The sequence below is a fragment of the Sciurus carolinensis genome, unplaced genomic scaffold, assembly GCF_902686445.1.
Source record: "Sciurus carolinensis unplaced genomic scaffold, mSciCar1.2, whole genome shotgun sequence".
In the NCBI taxonomy this organism is placed as follows: domain Eukaryota; kingdom Metazoa; phylum Chordata; class Mammalia; order Rodentia; family Sciuridae; genus Sciurus; species Sciurus carolinensis.
Genome location: NW_025920201.1, coordinates 390652 through 402587, shown reverse-complemented (window position 1 = coordinate 402587; position 11936 = coordinate 390652). Strand labels below are relative to the sequence as shown.

The following is an 11936-nucleotide window of genomic DNA, read 5'->3' as shown; positions in this document are numbered from 1 at the left end:
GATCCTTCTGCCTCATCCTCTCCCACCACTGGGATTACAGGCATGTGCCACTGCACCCAGTTTAGGCATAATTAATATATAATTGATTAAAAACAATCAGTGAATTAGATATTAAACATCTATTTCTAAAAAAAAATCCATAATAAAGTACAACACTTCTTCAATTCAGTAACTTATATCAATTTTAAAGATGAATCCTAAGTAAGAATTTTCTGTTCCAGATATAATGTCTAGTCAATAACAGGCATTTGAAAAGTGGACAAATAATTTAATAAGCAATAAATTAATTTCTGGAGAATTGATACATTCTCATTAAAATTCAGGACTACCTACCCTCTATCACCAAACTAATAAGCTACATTTTAACATTCCACTGATGGAGTAGTTTAAGACTAATATGGGTATAAACAACAGAAGGTAGTAGTCAACACTCATTATTTGCTCATGTGAAAATTATTTGAAAAATCCAAGGAAATGACTGAAAACTATTAGAATTATAGTTTTCTATATGTTAGCATATATATGAATATATAACAATTAATAAAAATTAACAAGAGAATAAATATGAATATATATCAGTTAATAAAAATTAATCAGAGATGACAATAAAAAAGAAAAGCTTAAGTAATTAAAACTATTATAAAATAATTAATATTAAGTATTACAAAACACTTGAAATAAAGTTAACAATGAGCAAGGTTGTCAATAAGAGTCTACATAAGAGAGAAATTGTGACAATGAAGACTTGTATAAATTTTTTCCTTGATAGAAACATCGATTATACTGAAACACATCCAAGGGTCCTGATATCATCTGTGAATCATGAATAACTTTAGGCTATTTCTGTGCTCCACCTTTATTAACATAAACATAAGCATGGATGACAAATTGTTGCATTTCAGTTTGAAACCAAAGTTACCTCCTGTTGAAGTCTGAGCTAACCTACTTTTGTGTACACAAGAAGCTGATATAAATTTTGTTTTACTGTGTAGTCAGGGCAACATTTCTACCCATCTTTTACCACCAAAGCCATACTCATCTCCACCTTGATACTCAATTGGCCATGAAGAAAGCATATTAATATAGGAGCAAGTCTTCAGGTGAGAGAGAGAGAGAGAGAGAGAGAGAGAGAAATAAAGAGAAGACACAAACTCTGCCACAATCTTTGAACTTGAGTCAATTTCACGCTTCACCTACCATTTATTTAAAAATCCCAATTTTCTTCTCATCCCCTAATTAAAACATTTATACTAAGCCAGTTTTCTTTTTCTTACTTGCTTCCCATTGGAATTTCACCTGAAAGAGGTTCTAAGTTGAAATCACAGAATGAAAGGATAGAGTTATGCCCCCACTTCCCCTGAACCTGTAGAAGGAGACATCATCTTTGTCATAGGGTTCATATTTAATTTTAATTCCATAAGGGCACACAGTAGATATTTATAAAGGATAGTTTAAGTGAAGCAGAAGTGTATAATAACACGCATATCACATTGGGAACTTGCATGAATCAGTCTTCTTCATTTCTCTAGTGTAGACAACTGCATGAAAACACAAACCACTTAACCATATCCTCTTCAAAATGAGGGCATTAGTAGGACTTGCCTCTTAATGCTATGTTACAGATTAAAGGACTTATTATCATCATTAAGAAAAGGAAGTTATTGGGAAGTGGAGGCTGGAGACTGGGACACATCTGGCGGAAGAGAATTGGAGTCTGTACGAGCCCTGGCCCCAAGTAATGTCACCGCCCCAAAGCCGCATTGGAGGCCCCTCCCTACTAAGTGCCTCTCTGTGTAGCACCGGCCCCCACCCCCACTCTCACTGGTACCACTACAGCGGGACCAGACATGGCGGGTTGGGAAGGAGCAGCACGACTCAACCGACTAGCTGCTGGGAACAAGATCTCAGTTTTAGCAGGTCCTGCTAGGGGAGACTGCAGTGGGCAAATCCAGTCTCGTCCTCCGCTTTGTCAAGGGACAATTCCATGAGTACCAAGAGAGCATGATCGGAGTGGCCTTCCTTACACAGACTGTTTGGACGACACAATAGTCAAGTTTGAGATCTGGGACACAGCTGGACAGGAGGTAACACAGCCTGGCCCCATGTACTACCCCGTGGCCCAGGCTGCCATCGTGGTCTCTGACATAACCAACACAGATGCATTTGCATGGGCCAAGAACTGGGTGAAGGAGTTACAGAGGCAGGCCAGCCCCAACATTGTCATTGCACTTGCAGGTAACAAGGCAGACCTGGCCAGCAAGAGAGCCATGGAGTTCCAGGAAGCACAGGCCTATGAAGATGACAAGCTTGCTGTTCATGGAGACATCAGCAAAGATTGCAATGAATGTGAATGAAATTTTCATGGCAATAGCTAAGAAGCTTCCCAAGAATGAACCTCAGAATGCAGCCGGTGCTCCAGGCCGGAACCGAGTGGTGGACCTCCAGGAGAATGACCTAGCCAGCTGGAGCCAGTGCTGCAGCAATTGAGCTTCCCTTGCCTGCCACTGCCCCCACCTCATCTGCCTGAATGACCCAACTGGAATTCACTCTAATCAATTGCACTTAACAAGTCGGGCCACCACTGGGGGCAGGGGTGGGGCACTTCATGATTTCTCCATATAACATTGATCCTAGGCTAGAGGGAGTTATTCCACCTGCACATTTCTGTACAAATACTAATTCAATTTTAAGTCTTAAGTCACTTTTTAAATATATATGATCTGCTCTTCCCACTTCCCCCCTTTCTACTACTGTACTCTCCCGTTTGTCCTTTGTTGGTAGTAGCCACATGCTCCAGCCCCTTCCCCTTGTCTGTGGGTTCGGGGCTCAGAACAACCCTTCCTTTCCCTCTTGCTGAAGAGCAACTGTAGCAAGAGAACCCACATCCTTACCTTGTTGGGAGTGGTCTTAGTCTGGGGTGGTGGGCAGGCCCTGGGCTGGGAAGGAGACTGGTAGCTCTTCCCTCAGCTGGCTGTCATCAGACTGCAGCCCCCTTTCCACCCAACTCCCAGCTGGAAGAGAAACCGCAGCATTATTGCAGCATCATTGTGACAGCCACGCATCCATTGCCCATGACCCCTCCACCCTCAGTCACCTGACCTCTGACTCTGAGCCCTGTTCTGACCAAAACAGAAGATGAGTATTTGGGGGTGGGTGGGTAACCGGGGAGTGGGAGGGGATGGAATCAACTCTTTCTGCATTTTGTATTGTATGTTTTCTTCAACATGTAACCAATCAGTATCTTATCAATATAGTCAGCCAATCGATCAAAAAAAAGAAAAAGAAAGAAAAGGAAGATATTTTATCCTCTGTTAAGGCACTATCCTCTGTGAAAGTGGAATAATGTTGAAAAGAAATGCAGAAAGGACATTTAGCTGCCAATATAAAAGTAGGCAAAAGATTATAAATTAAACAAAGACATCCAAACTTTTTGTATGGACTAAGATTGCTACAAAGAAATGGTTTCTGTACCTTTGTGAATACACAGAGAACATAGAAGAAATAAAAAGCAAATGTACAATTACATATAATTTTAGAGAAAAAGAGATGTCAAGTAATCTTGTATTATCAGAATTGCATTGTCAATAAAACCAATCAGTTTAAATTAAAGACATTTTAGAAACTTGAGATAATTGCTCAGGTAATAGCAAAAATAGCTTAATCTTAAAAGACTCTTTCTATAAATAAAATTCCCTAGGATAATTTTATAGGCACAGACAGGCACAAACACACACACACACACACATGCACATACACAGAACTGGAGGTGTAGTTAGAGGTCTATATCTCAACCTTTTAAATAGTAAAGCCCCCCTTTATGGTGCATATCATATTCTCACACTAAGATATGAAATAAAGCTTAATGATTCTGACAGTGAAGAAGCTAATTGTGTTCTTGGTGATTGAATATTTCATAATTATCACAGCTGGGACAAAGTCTCTACTTATATGAGTAATGTGAATTACTGAATTGAAATTCTCAGAAATGTTTTCCTATTGGTAAGGGTTTCTTTGAGTTGCATGCAGGAGACCATCTTGGAGACCTCTCTATAATCATGAATTATCTGTTTTCTTGACTAGAATGTTTCATGAGGATGCTTCAAAATCTCTTCCCAGTACCACGCACTGCAGTTGCTACAAATTTGCAGCACAAGGAACAAGTCATACCTGATCGCACTTTCATTATCATCCTTATGTACCACCCTTTGTAATTAAAATTTCCTCATATTGATGGGACTCCTTGTTCTTTCTATCAGCTATTTTTTAGGTTAGCCTCTATCTTATAGGCAAGCAAGACATTTCTTGTTTATCTTTTTTTAATTATTTTTTAAATTTATGATTTTATTTTTCTCTTTCATATGAAAAAATAGAAAGTAATGAGTCAGAGACTTGGTTCAAGTAATAACATTTAAGAATGTGAGGATCTTCCTTAGAAAATGAATTTTTCCTAAAAATAATGTCTAAAAATCCTTAATACTTCTAATAATAGTGACAATATCACTAACTACATTTTTAAAGAAGATCCCCAGAGTTGTAGTTCTTCTGTATATACTGTTTTCATAAAAATCTTTGCTCATCCCACTTTTGCTATTTCATCTGTTTTATGATCTAATTATTTCTAGAATTACTTTGGGTAATTGTAGGAAACTACAGACTTCTCCAAAACAAGCCTCATGGTACACATCCATTTCCTTTTGAGTTAAAATGCAATGATAAAATTTCTCATTAGTCAGCTGTAAGGTCCATGTTTTGCCATTTGACAAAAATAAAGCATGTTTTATCTGAAGTTTTGTAGCATTCAATTTTGCCATCATTCTTTGTATCTAATTTGTCTGAAATAAAAATGAGGCACCTATAAGATTTGTGTGCTGTAGCTCCTTTAATAAACAGGAGAAAACCACTATTTTGGGAATCAGTAAAAGGAGAGAGATGGAGATGATTTGTGACATCCTCTAGAGATTTAGAACATTGTGTCTATCAGCTTTGAAGTTCAAAGTTGTTCCTTTGTTAATGCTCAGGGATTTCTGGAATCCTTGAGGTTATATGCTTTACATTAGAATACCCTGGAGGCTGGGGTTGATATCAGTATGATAGACATGTTGATTTAAAACAATCAGGAAATGTCTTAGAAAATAGAATATGTGAAATCAGTGCCAAATTTACATTTTTTTTCTGTAGAGAAATCTAGTTATAAAACCATGCATAACCAAAAAATTGTTTTCTACAAAATAGGTTCAAAACAAAGATAATTAGATGACTCAAATATTTAGTTATGTTTGCTTCACTGTTTCACAGTAAATATGGCCTTGACAGTACAGTCACTTTTCTCTACAGAAATAATTTGCATTGAAACTCAAATATATGCTTCATGCATGTTGTGTTTGTGTGTGTGTGTGTGTATATATATATATATATATATATGTATGTATTTGTATATAAGTGTTTGCATACATCAACTTATAACTCTCTCTGTTCCTTTCCAAAGGTTGAATTGTTTCATTAGTTTATTTTCTACCATAATATCATTTTATTTTAATAATAATCCAAAACATTGAACTATAGCACATCATTAGGGCAATTAAAGGAGACACATTTTACACTACTTTTAATAAGGTAAACTATGATTAGCAATGTTCCATCATGTTTACATTCTACAGTATAAAACAACAAATAGCATTTGTTATCAAGACATGGGAGACAGTGTTTTGCCTATAGATGTTACCATAACTCTTTTTATAGGACTAATGATGACCTTCCATTGGAAAAGGTCCTCAAATTGCAGGGTTTCATAGATTTATTTGTCCCTATGAAAATTGCCTGTTGTAATACAGTAGAACCTACTTCAAGATTCTTGGCTTCTTTAAATCTCTCATTTCAAATGTCCTTCTTCCCAGTATAGATTTAGAAGTTCTGTTTACAAAGCTTTCATGGACTTTGCTACAGCTTTTTAAAACAATTTAGAGATGTCAGAGCCAACCCATTTGCTTCTGTCTTAGCAATCAACTTATTTCTCTTCTTTTCTAGTATCCTAAATCTGTCTATTCTAAACATGAATATGAGTTTAAATATATTACCTATTAAGTATAATAGCAGGTTTAAATATGAATGGAAGTGTGTATGAATTTTCTGGTTTGTTCATATTTTATATATATATTTAAAATAATCATGTAGGTATATTCATTTGTGTGTATGCATGTATACATGTATACATATACATTTATGTATACATATTATATACTATATTATATATATATATATATAATATATTATATAAGAAGGGTATAGTTGGAAAATTTATGGCCCACCACATCATGTTCAACCAAAAGTACTGGATCCTAATTAGAATACATTATACTCTGTGTATATATAACATGTCAAAGTACATTCTACTATCATGTAACAAAAGAAAAAAGCTCTAAAAAATCTGTGACTCAGATTACATTACTAAGAATGAAACATATTTGCATATCTTGGTATCTATGCTTTAGTTTCTTGGTCTTCGAGATGAATGTAGTTACATCTGTCATAGTTTCCTCTGAACTTGAAGGATTATTATTGAAAAAGCACTTAAGAAGTATAAATTTTTAGAAAACCTCAGGCAGCATATTAAAATATCAGAATATTATTAGTATAATACCATGAATGATACTGATTAGATTTAAAACCTTGTTGTAGATTATACACCTACTTCATATTTTAACCAGCTTTTCTCCCTTCCTTGAGAGTGGATGTTTATAGGAACCAAGGTGGTATTAGGTAACCATTTGTGATTCAAACTATACATGTTGTGGAGATGTAGAATACATAAGTCAACCATTTTTAAAAACTTAATGGAAGAAACATATTTCAACCTATGCTTTAAATGTAATGCTTAGATAGCCATTAATGAGAGTTAGTGATTTTAAGTTTAAAATTATATATTTATGTTTGAATTCTGTGAAAAATTCTGAATGCTGTAATAAGTGAATTCATAATAATGTTATATATGATAGAGAAAGAGAAAAAGAAAGATGCATATAAACACTCTTCAGTTTTGAAAGCCACCAACAGAGTTAAGAAATCTTAATAATGCTTCATGTGGAGCCTAACCCTTAAGTATCCAGCAATGTTATTGCAGCATATTCAAAATTAATCAGCACAATCACAAATGATGCCTGCTAATTCCTTTATAAATTCTACCCAGTAATATGACTCTTAGGATAAAAATTTAGAAAACACACACTTGTAATCTCTTGAAAATATGAAAATTCTACACAATTTCAACGAAAGAATGCACTGGCTTCCAGTGATATATGCTTAAGGGGGAAGCTACTTTTCTGAAATAACTGCAATGGCATTCATTGTTCACAACTCTCTCATAGTTAGACATTAATGTGAGAATGAACTAGGGGTTTCCTAATTCATCTTCATATTTCTTTATATGATATTATTCTAACAATTAAGTATGGATTTAAAAAATGTAAAAAGGAGCAAGCATCAATTGTAATTTTTGCTACAAACATTCCCCTTTGAAAAGTGCAAATCATTAATCCCAGAAGGGCAGTAAATGATACTTATTTAAGTATAAGTCAGAGAGGATCAGGAATAAATCTTACCTTCCACACATACCAACTGTGTTGACATCAAAAGTTAAATTTCTGTCAGTCTCCATTTTCTAATCTTCTCTGCAATGATCCTTACTTCCAATGAAAAATGCTAAGGTCTAAACAATGGAATGGGATAACTTATCAGGTTCTTATAGTAAGAACTCAAAAATAGTAGCTATTACTTATTAGTTTTCAAATATTTTAAATTACCAAAGTTAAGCAACAAATATTAATGCACAGCATCATTAAGTGAGTTCACAAAAATAAACTAGCAGTCAAGATCTTTTACTCATACAATTACTTTTTTATATGAAAGGAAACAACAAAATTGGATTAGGTATATATAAATATAGAGCAAACAATGCAAGGTTGTTTTAGTCTAATAGAAGAATAGAGGTGTTTGATATGAAATAAAAGAACCAACAAATACTAGCTTATTCTTAGGACTGAATATTAAAAATATGTGTATTTTATAATTTAAAAATAATATTCTCTTTTTTAAGTTACTTTGAGCAGAAATTGTGACCTTAAATTAAAATAGATTTCATTATTTTAAGACATTAAAATATATATTATATATATATAAATATATATATATAACATCTGAAAATTAAAATCAGGAAATTATCAAGAAGCTGAAAATATATGTAGCATAAAAATTAGTAACAGAGGGCTAGGGATATAGCTCAGCTGGTAGAGTGCTTGCCTTGCATGCACAAGGTCCTGGATTCAATCCTCAGCAACACACACACACACACAAAAAGAGTAACAGAATGAATCAAATTATATTGAACTACTTATTCCTATCCAGCAGTGTATGCTTTACTATATTCAAGTAATAGAGAGTGCTGTTAACATAAACAAGAAAAAGCAAACTAAAACAAAGAAACAAAACAGCAGGAACCAATTCTGGAATGACAGAATAAAAAGCTTCAAAAATTTATTCCTTTAAAAGCAATAGAAACACTGGAAAAAAATTGTCAGAATCAAATTTTCACAACTCTCATAATACCAGAACAGAGACAGAAACAGTAACAAATATAGCACCAGATTGAGAAAACCAAATTCTAGAATTGCCATAAGCTTTTATTTTGATGTACAGTTTTCAACACATAACCAACAAAATTATTAATTATGCTGATAAAAGAGGAAAATAGCAATGAATAGGCAGTTTTTTGAGAAAGCCCAGAAATTAGATTTTCTAAACAAAACTTGTAATTACCCATTACAATAAATATGTTCAAAACTAAAGGAAACCATATCCAGAGAACTGATGGAAAGTGTGAAAATGAAATATCACCAAATAGAGTTTGGATAATGACATAGAAGGCACAGAAATAGACAAAGAGCAACTGTTCAGTTAAGAAGAATGATGCCTAAAATGAAAAATTCACTATAGGAAGTTGAAAGCATATTAAAATTGGCAGAAAAGTATCAACGATCTTTAAGAAAGTTCTGAGATTACCATGTTCAAAAAAAAAAGAAAGAAAGAAATAAGTGGTTAACAGATACATATGGAGAGTCATCAAGAATGTTAACATAAAGCAGAGTCATGGAGAAGATCAAGTGCAGCAGATAGAAAAAAAATTAAAGACACAGTGATCAGATTTTTTTTCACATTGATGTAAAACATGAATCTACCTATCCAAGAAAGTCAGCATACTTAAATAAAATAAACTCAGAGGTACATGCTTTGAATAATCAGTGCCAAAGTCTTCAAAGGCAAAAAAAGAAAGATAATATATAAGCAGAAAGAAACAACTAATCATGTTCAAGGGACACTCAGTAAAACCAACAATGAAATTCCTACCAGTAATTTTGCAGTTGTAGAATTTAATGGGAGGTGATGGGCTGGATTTACATCTTGGTAGTGAACTTGCCCATCATGAGTGAGTCTCTGGGCTCAATCCTTGCACTATGGAATAAAATAAAACAAGAAAAGGAAGTTAGTGGAAACGTATTTAAAACTTTTTAAATTAAAGAATATCAACTGAAATTCCATAAAATAAAAGCAAAAATGAACATGGATTAAGACATTCTTTAGATAAACATTAAATGAGAAATAATTGCTAGAAAACATATTTCACAAGAAGTACTGAAATTTGTCCTTCAGTTTCAAATGAAAAGACATAGTTAATAACTCAAATCTACTGAGGAAAATAAAGATTTCTGGCAGTACCTACATAGTTATATGTAAGAGGCATTGTAAGTGTGTATTTATTTGTAATTTTTTCTAATACTGATTTTGCAATAGCTGCATAAAGCAATAACAATTCTTTGATTTTGAGTGTATTATATAAAATGATCTAGTTTTAAAAAGTATAATTTCACCAAGGAAAGGGGGAAGGGGACAACTATATGATAGCAATGCACTTGCATACTTTTGAAATTGTTAGTATTAACTAATTAATTAATTAATTAAATGGTTTAGCTTACGATCTTAGTTGTAATCCCCATGTCAACCATTAAAAAATTAAGTGAAAAAGATGTAGAAAAGGAAACAAATGGGAATTAAAATACCACACTAGAAAATATTCATTTAACACAAAAGAAAGGAATAGTAGGGTGATAAAAATATGTAAAGCATATCAAAATAAGTAATAAAATTATAGACATAAATATTCCCTTATTATTAATTACATGGATTAAGCCACAATAAGATATCATTATCTATTTACTAGGATGGCTATGGTTTTAAAAATAAAAAGAAAGTAACATTTGTTGATGAGAATGTAGAATAATTACAGCCTACATATATTGTTTTTGGGAATGTTAAATTGTACATTCAATAAATAAAACAATTTTGACATTCCTCAACAAGTTAAACAAAACTGCAATACAATCCAGCAATCATATACACAATTATACCCCAAAGATCTGACAATCAATTTTAAACATAAATTTTATACATGAACACCCATATGAGCAATATTCATAGCAACTGAAGAAAAGGCACAACTTCAAGTCCATCACCTCATGAATTGATAAACACATGTGGTATATCTACAAAGTGAAAAACTATTCAGTCACAAAGAGGAATTATATACTGGTAATTGTTACAGCCATAGATGAACTTTAAAAACATGTTAAATGAAAAAAGTTAGATGAAGTAAAAGATCACATATTATAAGAATATTGGTCGTGGATTTGAGTTGTGGTCCTGCCCATTTAGTAGCAGCTGAACCTCTGTGGTGACAGTCTCTTTGCCTCCATGAAGAAGCGCTGTTGAGATGTCACAGCTGGGCATTTGTATGCAGGAATAGGTGCTTGGCTCACCCCATTGGGAGCAAGAGGGTCTTGGTCACAGGGGGACACTTTGCTGCCCTCTGGGCACAGATGACATTGCAGGTGCTCTCAGAGCAGGAGCAGGCTCCCCGTGTGCGAGCCCGGGGCTGAGGTGCTGCAGCCTCCAGAGCTGTGCTAGAGGATGAATGGAAGGGGAATCTCTTACTTGGTGGGAGCCTCTGGCTCTGCCATGGGGTTCCCCAAGGCCCTGGGCAAGGTGGTTTAGAGTTCTCAATGCAGATGGGGCCACTGTGTTTTCCTTTCAGACATATGAGAAGATGGCATATCAATATTTCAGAACTGTTTTTGTGCCTCGAGTTGCAGGAGCTCAGATCGTGGGTGTTCATTAAGATCCAACAGTTGCTCCTGCACTGAGGCCCCAATAGCTGGAGCCCGAGGAGTCAGAAGCTCAGGGAAACTTGGGTCTTTGAAAACACTTCCCCATAATGATTCTCTAGTAAATTATGCTTAATTAGTAAATTGGAATTATAGTAATGTCCATTTATCAAACATTAATCCTAAGTGCTTTGCCTTATCTCATTTAATCCACAACCCAGCCTTCCCTTAGTGGAGGTAGAGGTAGCAACTTCTCTTTCCTAACAAGAAAGTTGAAGCTCAGAGGTGTAGGGAAGTGAACCAAGGCTGCACATTGTGAAGCAACAGAGTAGGTCCATCTTCCTAGTTTCAAGGTGGATAAACACTGATAGAATTAGCTAGAACAATAAACAAACAAAATAAAAGGAGAAAGAGAGGCTGAGAAGTGGATTTCTTGGTTCAAGTGTCTGGAAAGGTTGGGGTGATACAGACTCAGGCACCTCTCTCTCCAGGGGTGCAGTGACATCATCAAGACAAGGTCTCTCTCCATCTCACACTGCCTTCTGCTGCTCAGATCCTCTCTGTGGGGAGGTGGCCTGTTGCATAGCAGCTATAGAGGCACAATTTGCTGGCTTGGCATTGCAGGAAAAGAGTTCCCCTACTTGATGATTGAGCCTGGCTGGATCGGCCTGGGTCACTGCACCTTTGTGCCCCTCACAGTGGGATGGATTGCTCTGGAGGGTCAAGCCT

At 34.9% G+C, this 11936-nt stretch overlaps 1 pseudogene; it reads left to right on the top strand.

Moving 5' to 3' along the window:
* The first annotated feature begins 1774 nt into the window (after nucleotides 1–1774).
* LOC124974993 (ras-related protein Rab-5C-like) lies at nucleotides 1775–2487 on the top strand (annotated as a pseudogene).
* Nucleotides 2488–11936: the final 9449 nt, after the last annotated feature.